Here is a 7,684-nt window from a genome sequence, read left to right as displayed (position 1 = left end):
AGCCGATGATACCCAATTTTAAGGTCCTAGGTCATTGGTTGACCTTGCAGGTCAGGTCAATGACCCAAAAGTCGGGAAAATCGGGACCTGTCAGAACGTCGTAAAGTGTGGCTGCTATGGGGTTTTTCGGGGTGCTGATCACGAATATCATGTTACTTTTGATCACAGATGATGTCTTCATGCATTTAGGCCAGGTCGGGTCAGGTCAGGTCAGGTCAACCAGTAAGGGTATTCGTAGTAGGTGGCAACCGCCTCTAACAGCTTCGTAACATGTTACGAAGGCACCAAAACTACTTCGTAAATGTTCATATGGTTGCTAAATTCGAATTCAGCTCCAAAAACTGGTCTAGAAACATGTAAAACTCGAAAAAGTGAACCGAGGTCATCAAAGGTCAATGACCTGACCTGACCTTCAGGTGACCTTGACACCCACCCTAATGCATGGGGGCAACATCATATCACATGTTTGAACGCTTGAAACCACGAAAAGACTGCAAACGCGCGGATAATGCGAGCCGACATACGCCGAATCGCGATTCCGGCCAAACATGGTCTCGAAAAGTAGGTCACAGGTCAAAGGTCATTTGGGTCAGGGTCATGGAATTTTCAGGGTAGGTGTAAAATTGATGAACGCGAGGGTACTGAAAGTTTCGTCGCGATCGGCCGCTTTTTACGCGAGTTATTTGCGAAAAACCATGGGGGGGTCCGTTCGACCCCCCCCCCCCCCTATACGGGCGAGGGTTAATCGATGATCCTCTCTGATAATATGACAAAGTAGGCATATAAGCAATAAGTGCAACCCTAGCTCATAGCCTATTAAGAGACACACTGAACCTAATTTGACCAAATCTGCACCTAATCTGCACCAGATGTGCACTAAATGTGTACCAGATGGCCGTCGTGAAAACGGCTACTATTAGTAGCCCAAAAGTGCTTAATTAGCGCCACAGCCGAGCTTTCGTCCAAACTCTAAAGTTGCACGAACTACGAAGCCTGCTGCCTTTGTCCAACCAAATTCTGAATTGGACATCAGACAATCGGAATTCCGGAGGCAAAGCCCGATTGGCACCGCTAGTTTGAGTTGACATCAATTAAGGCCTTTTGACGACCGAATGACCTGAGTATTGGATGAATAAATGAATGGGGGCATCACTACCGCGAGTTTTGTGGGATGGAACCGCGTTTCACTTACATTCAATTCAAACACTGATTGAAATCGGGAACCGTTTCATTCATTCATTCATTCATTAATTCATTCATTTACCTGTCACTTGTTTATTTGTTCTTGCGTGTATTCGTTCATTCGTTTGTTTGTAGGGTAACTGTGGGGAAAACGCACCCCTGGGTTAAACGCTAAAAAATCGCATTTCTTATCGACGGATAGGTGTTTTATCCTGTCTTTCAGTCAGCTGCTTGTTTACGTAGGTCTCTATTTCCGGTTCTGCGTCTTGAGGAGCAGCGTGGGTAGGTGCAGCCCCCACCGGACACGATTTGGTAGCCGAGGTCTGTGACGTCAGCCGGGTGTGAAGTTTTCCCTTCACCATAGGCTTTACACACAAACTTGCCGAAGTTCATGCCAGGATAGCCCGGCCTGAAAGTGCAAAAATGATTAAATTTTGCCCTCATTAGATTTAGTGCTTCATTTTATAACTAAGAACGTCCATTATTAGGCCTCAATGAAGATACAAAGTACTCAAAATCGAAATTCAAGAAGATGCTGTCCGAGCACAATCTGGTAATATCACGTGACTTCTTTTCAGCAGATTATTGATAATTTCAGGATATATTCACACGATTGCTGCCTAAAACATCATAAATAATACATTTGCAGCATTTATTACTTCCGTTTAAGTCATAACCTTGTAAAATGCAAAGTGTATCATGGTAGTCACGTGACCAAAGGTATAACAGGGGGTTGGGACAAACACTCAAAGGATTTCGAGTTTATTAATTAAATTATATAATTTTCATGGTGGAATTGAAAGATTGTATTTTTTCCTAATAGCATACAAATTTTTGTATGTAAAATATTTTCCTTACGGGTGAAATTCTCCATATAAGAAATATCAGTGACGTCACCAGGGCTTTACTCAAAACATCGGATCTACCTGTTTATTATAGGTATCTTGGGTAGGTGCTGATGTTGGTTTTGGGTGTTGTTTTTGTTGTTTTTACAGAAGATTCCTAATACTTTGATGCCCTCTTTACAGTGGCGCAGCCAGGGGGGGGTCAGAGGGTCAGCTGACCCCCCCGAAATTTCTGTCAGGGGCCCGCTCGAGAGAGAGAGAGAGAGAGAGAGAGAGAGAGAGAGAGAGAGAGAGAGAGAGAGAGAGAGAGAGAGAGAGAGAGAGAGAGAGAGAGAGAGAGAGAGAGAGAGAGAGAGAGAGAGAGAGAGAGAGAGAGAGAGAGAGAGAGAGAGAGAGAGAGAGAGAGAGAGAGAGAGACGGGGCCCGGGCCCCGGGTGGATGGGGCCCAGGCCCCCGGGAGATTGGGCCCGGGCCCCCTGGTGGATGGGACCCGGGCCCCCTTGGATGGGTCCGGGCCCCCCGGGTGGGTAGGGCCCGGGCCCCGGTGGATGGGGCCCTGGCCCCCCGTTGGATGGGTCCGGGCCCCCTGGGTGGATGGGGCCCGGGCCCCTTGGGTGGATGGGGCCCAAGCCCCCGGGAGTACAGACCCCGGGCCCCCGGGTGGATAGGGCCCGGGCCCCCGGGAGAACGGGGCCCGGGCCCCCGGGAGAACGGGGCCCGGACTCGGAGCCCAGGTGGACGTGGCCCGGGCCCCCGTGGGGATAGGGCCCGGGCCCTCGGGTGAATGGGGCCCGGGTCCCGGGTGGATGGGGCCGGGTCCCCGGGAGAACGGGGCCCGGGCCCCCAGTGGATGGGTCCGGCCCCAAGCCCCTGGGAGTACGGACCCCGGGCCCCGAGTGGACGGGGCCCGGGCCCCCGGGAGAACGGGGCCCGGACTCGGAGCCCAGGTGGACGTGGCCCGGGCCCTCGGGTGAATGGGGCCCGGGCCCCCGGGTGGATTGGACCCGGGCCCCCGGGAGAACGGGGCCCGGGCCCCTGGTGGACGGGCCCCGGAGCCCCGGGTGGACGGAGCCCGGGTCCTCGGGTGGACGGGGCCCGGGCCCTCGGGTGGACGGGGCCCGGGCTCTCTGATGGACGGGCCCCGGAGCCCCGGGTAGACGGGGCCCGGAGCCCCGGGTGGACGGAGCCTGGGCCCTCGTGTGGACGGGGACCAGCCCCCTGTGGATGGGGCCCGGGCCCCCCGGGTGGATGGGGCCCGCTAGGGTGACCCGCTTGCTTCGCAACCCGAATGCGGGATATTTTCGATCGGTGGGCGTTTGGTTGGTCTTGTGTCCGTGGGTCATGTATACATTTCGGTCGGTTGTCTTTTGACGGCTAAGCATTTTGTTTTGGGAAAAAACATCCATCGCATCGAGGTGCTCGTGTCTGATAACCATACGTCTACTATAGAACTTGCCAAGTGTATTTTGTAGCATAGGTTGACGTAGGTCATTGAAAAATGAGAGCCATAAATGAATTGCCATGTAGAGGTTTGAAAAATTTATATTTTTAAGAATACTGTTGCTCGTCTTGCAAAAGCGATGATTGGATCTTGGACAAAATTGAATGCTCTTTCCAACGATGCCATTTTTAATTGTCTAACGTATCAGGTTGTGCAGCAAAACCCGTGTAATTAAGTAAGTCATGAACAAATACCATTTTATTCAGTGATTTGTTCCACATTGTTTTTGATCAATTACCTTTTCACAAATTTTCCTTGAGAGGCGGTAGGTACATTTCTCTTGCCAACAGGCGTTGTTTGAACCCGCTCCGTCTGACAGTCACCCGAAATTAGCATTAATTCCCAAATCCGTCCGAAAGGTCAATTTTTCAAGCATAAGTGCCCTCACGGGTGCACGTGGCGCGTGCCATTCCTGCACCGCTCACCATTCGATAGCCCGTTCGATCCTCATATACGATACTGTGTAGTGATGTCAATTACAGAAAATCGGAATACCGATACCAAACCAAATACCAACCAAAACCATGGGGAAATACCGAAACCAAACCAACTTGGGAACATGAGAGAAATACCAACTTTTTACCGATTTCTTAGCCTCTTATGCATTAGTGAGGATTCATGATACCAACAAAATACCAAACACATTAGGATTGAAATACCAAATACTAAGTTGGTATCGGTTTGGTATCGGTATACCAAAAAGTTGGTATCCGATTGACATCTCTAATACTGTGTTCCCCATGCCGATCGGACCCACGGTTACCGAGATACTGCACGGGGACCGGACCCGTGTCGGGCAAATTTAGCCATTTTCGCCCAATTTTGCAAGCCGATTTATACATGTAAAGTCTATGACGCGACTTCGCACTTTTTGAGCACGCGCCATGTGCTCACCACCGGCCCGATCGAGCTGAGACCCCTCACAGGCACGTTCCCCATCCTTGTTCTATAAGTTGCGCAAAGTTTAGCGCACTATGTAGGTGCAACGGTCTGGCCTGTACCTACCCCGGGATAAGTAACACCATGCCGGAACCACGGTAACAGACAGAATCTACGTCACCACATCACCACACCACAACAAACCTGGCCCAAGGCAATACATGACCCATGTGAGCGCGAACCCTCGGCGGCTCAGGCCATTTTGCGTCCTTCGACGGCACAAGGGAGGGAGGTTACGACCCCTTCCTCGCGTTTGGCCCATGATCGAGCTAGAGCTTCGCGGAAAAAAACGAGCGTGTTGCCCGTGACGAGAGGAAGCCGATAATACCCAATTCCAAGGTCCTAGGTCATTGGTCGACCTTCCAGGTCAGGTCAATGACCCAAATGTCGGGAATATCGGGACCTGTTAGAACTCGTAAAATGTGGCTGCTATAGGGTATTTGTCGGGGTGCTGATCACGAATATTATGTTAGTTTTGATCACAGATGATGTCTTTATGCATTTCGGCCAGGTCGGGTCAGGTCAGGCCATGTCAACCAGTAGGGGTCCTGCCGGGTATTCGTAGTACCTACGTGTCAACCGCCTCTGACAGCTTCGTAACATGTTACGAAGGCACCAAAACTACTTCTGAAATGTTCAAATGGTTGCTAAAATCGAATTCAGCTTAAAAAAAACTAGCCTAGAAACATGCATTACTTGAAAAAGTGTACCGAGGTCATCATAAGTCAATGACCTGACCTGACCTGACCTTCAGGTGACATTGACATCACCCTTATGCATGGGAGCAACATCAAATCACATGTTTGAACAATTGAAACCACGAAAGGACTGCAAACGCGCGGCTAATGCGAGCCGGCATACGCCGAACCGCGATTCTGGCCAAACATGGTCTCGGAAAGTAGGTCAAAGGTCATTTGGGTCAGGGTCATGAAATATCTAGGGTAGGTAGGTAAATCTTGTCCGACAGAAGCAGGCAACAGTTCCGATTGCATATATGCTATGCATATTGCGGAAGGGGCACTTTTCGGCCTCGAAAGATACAAATTCATACGTCATAGTAACATATTTCTGTTGTGGTCAATTTGCGTAAAAATTGAACACCGGGTGATTACCGAGCTATTGCTCTATCCAAATTTTCTGATTCATACTCGCTCAGGGTTATCGTGCAGGTAAAGGGGGCCCGCTCAGCAGATTGTGTATGAAATATGGAGAGATTCTGAAAAATGAGTGGGGGGCCCGCACACTAGGGGGCCCGCTTTGGAGGCGATGACCCCCCCGAAACGAAATCCTGGCTGCGCCACTGCCTCTTTATATCACAAAACTTGCTATTGTGCACATGACTCCTCCGGGCATCCATTTTACACATTGCAACAAAATTTTATTCCAAAGGCTATGATAGGTTGACCACAAATGACGTCAGAATGACGTCAAGTTCTGCCATGTTCATTATGTTCTGTTGATGGATGGAGTGGGAGCGCTTTGCACATGGGTGTGGGCGTATTACCCAGGGTGTGGGGCAAAACGCCCTTTTGTAAGAGTATGCGAAAACCTTTTTGGGGGGTTAGATACACACGCAGGTGTCTTTTCTTGGTCTTAAAACGTAGTAAAAAGAATCAGCTACATGATGGTGCCCAGAGGTTTGAGTAATCTGTGTTGGGTTGAGTGTCAGAAGGTTTCGCGGTTAAGAACGTTTCGGGGGGCGTTTTTGACCTATGTTCGTTCGTTCATTATGAAGACATGCATCCAACTTGTGCAAAACGCATCGTATGACATAGAACATGACTTGACTGACTGTATTGGCTCATAACGTCACCTCGACCTCAGGTTGACCTGGCAATGTCATCACTTTCTTGCTTCGCATTGTCTCAGCGAGAGAAACACAATGCCAATTTTATGTCTCAATTTTTCTTTGTTGAAAGTTAGGTATAGGCATGCCAAAACGATTCCGTGAATGCTTACCAAAGTAGAATGCTTACCAAAGTAGAAAGGAAAGAGGCAAAGGGAGCGGGTTGCTCATGGGATAATTACCTGCCAAATAAGCATATAATAAGCAATAAGTGAAATAAGCATATGTTTCATATAAGTGACATCTTGGAGCGAAACTGTGGAGCGAAACTGTGGACTGACATCTTGGAGTCCACAGTTTCCAATTTCTGTCCACAGAAATTGGAAACTGTGGACAGGAGGTAAGTTTGATGGAAAAAGTCACTGGTGCCTGTACACGGTAAAAAAAAAAACATAGTAACATAGAGTTACATTACAGGTTACAGATAAATGTTTAGTATTGAATCAAATGATTGCACTTAAACGGTTGGTGAGTACCTATCTAATTCAAGAAAACTAAAGAGGTAGGTTTCGGCCCCCAAGTCGTCGCGCGTTAAAAAGGGGATCACGCAAATAGTCCTATCCAAGCAATTCAAAAGCTGACGGTAAGGGTCTCCGGCTTAACGACGTCCGGCTATATATCTCCGGCTTTGAAGTTAAAATCGCCCAATCCCTCTTATTTGCAGCAGCGTAAAGCACGCCTCAATCCAAAATGAAGCATATGCGTGTCTCAGATTAAGTTTGCGTGAGGGCTCATCTCGGGAGGACAGGGTCGACCGCGAGCTCAGAAGCTGATGAAAAGTCCCTGGTGAGCTTGACGCCCTACATATTAGATAACAACCGGTCCTGGTCGATGCTGTATGAAGAGATAGTCCTGCTGCCTGTTCTTTATTTTCATTTTGAAGATACCTAGACTTTCGTTAACCGATGCATGTAGAATGAAGATGAAGCAAATCGGAAAATCTTGCTGTTATGGATAATCAAATAACATGCAGTCAATTAATTTGAAACCAACTTGAACCATATGCCGTGCCCCGTGATAAATTGATAAGCAGTAGCCATTTTCACGACGGGCTGATCTAGCGAATGCACCAAACATGACCAAATCTAAACAAATTTATTTTATATATAATACATGAAGGTATTTACCAAGTAATTATATTCGTATTAATTTGTTTCATTATTGGAAAACAATGTCTGATAATTTGATAAATAAGGTATACAGCTACCTATACCTACAGTTCAACCCACTCTGAAGGTAACTTAGAATCAACTATAAAGATAACTTGACCGAATCGCGCCAAATGTGACCAAATGTGTGCCACTGATAACCGTCGTGATGATGGCTAGTATAAACTGTTGGTAAGCGCCATGACTCCGGTGTGCTTTCGTT

The sequence above is a fragment of the Amphibalanus amphitrite genome, unplaced genomic scaffold (assembly GCF_019059575.1).
Source record: "Amphibalanus amphitrite isolate SeventyFive unplaced genomic scaffold, NRLGWU_Aamphi_draft 000003F_arrow, whole genome shotgun sequence".
NCBI classification, from domain to species: domain Eukaryota; kingdom Metazoa; phylum Arthropoda; class Thecostraca; order Balanomorpha; family Balanidae; genus Amphibalanus; species Amphibalanus amphitrite.
Note: the sequence above shows the minus strand (reverse complement) of the source record.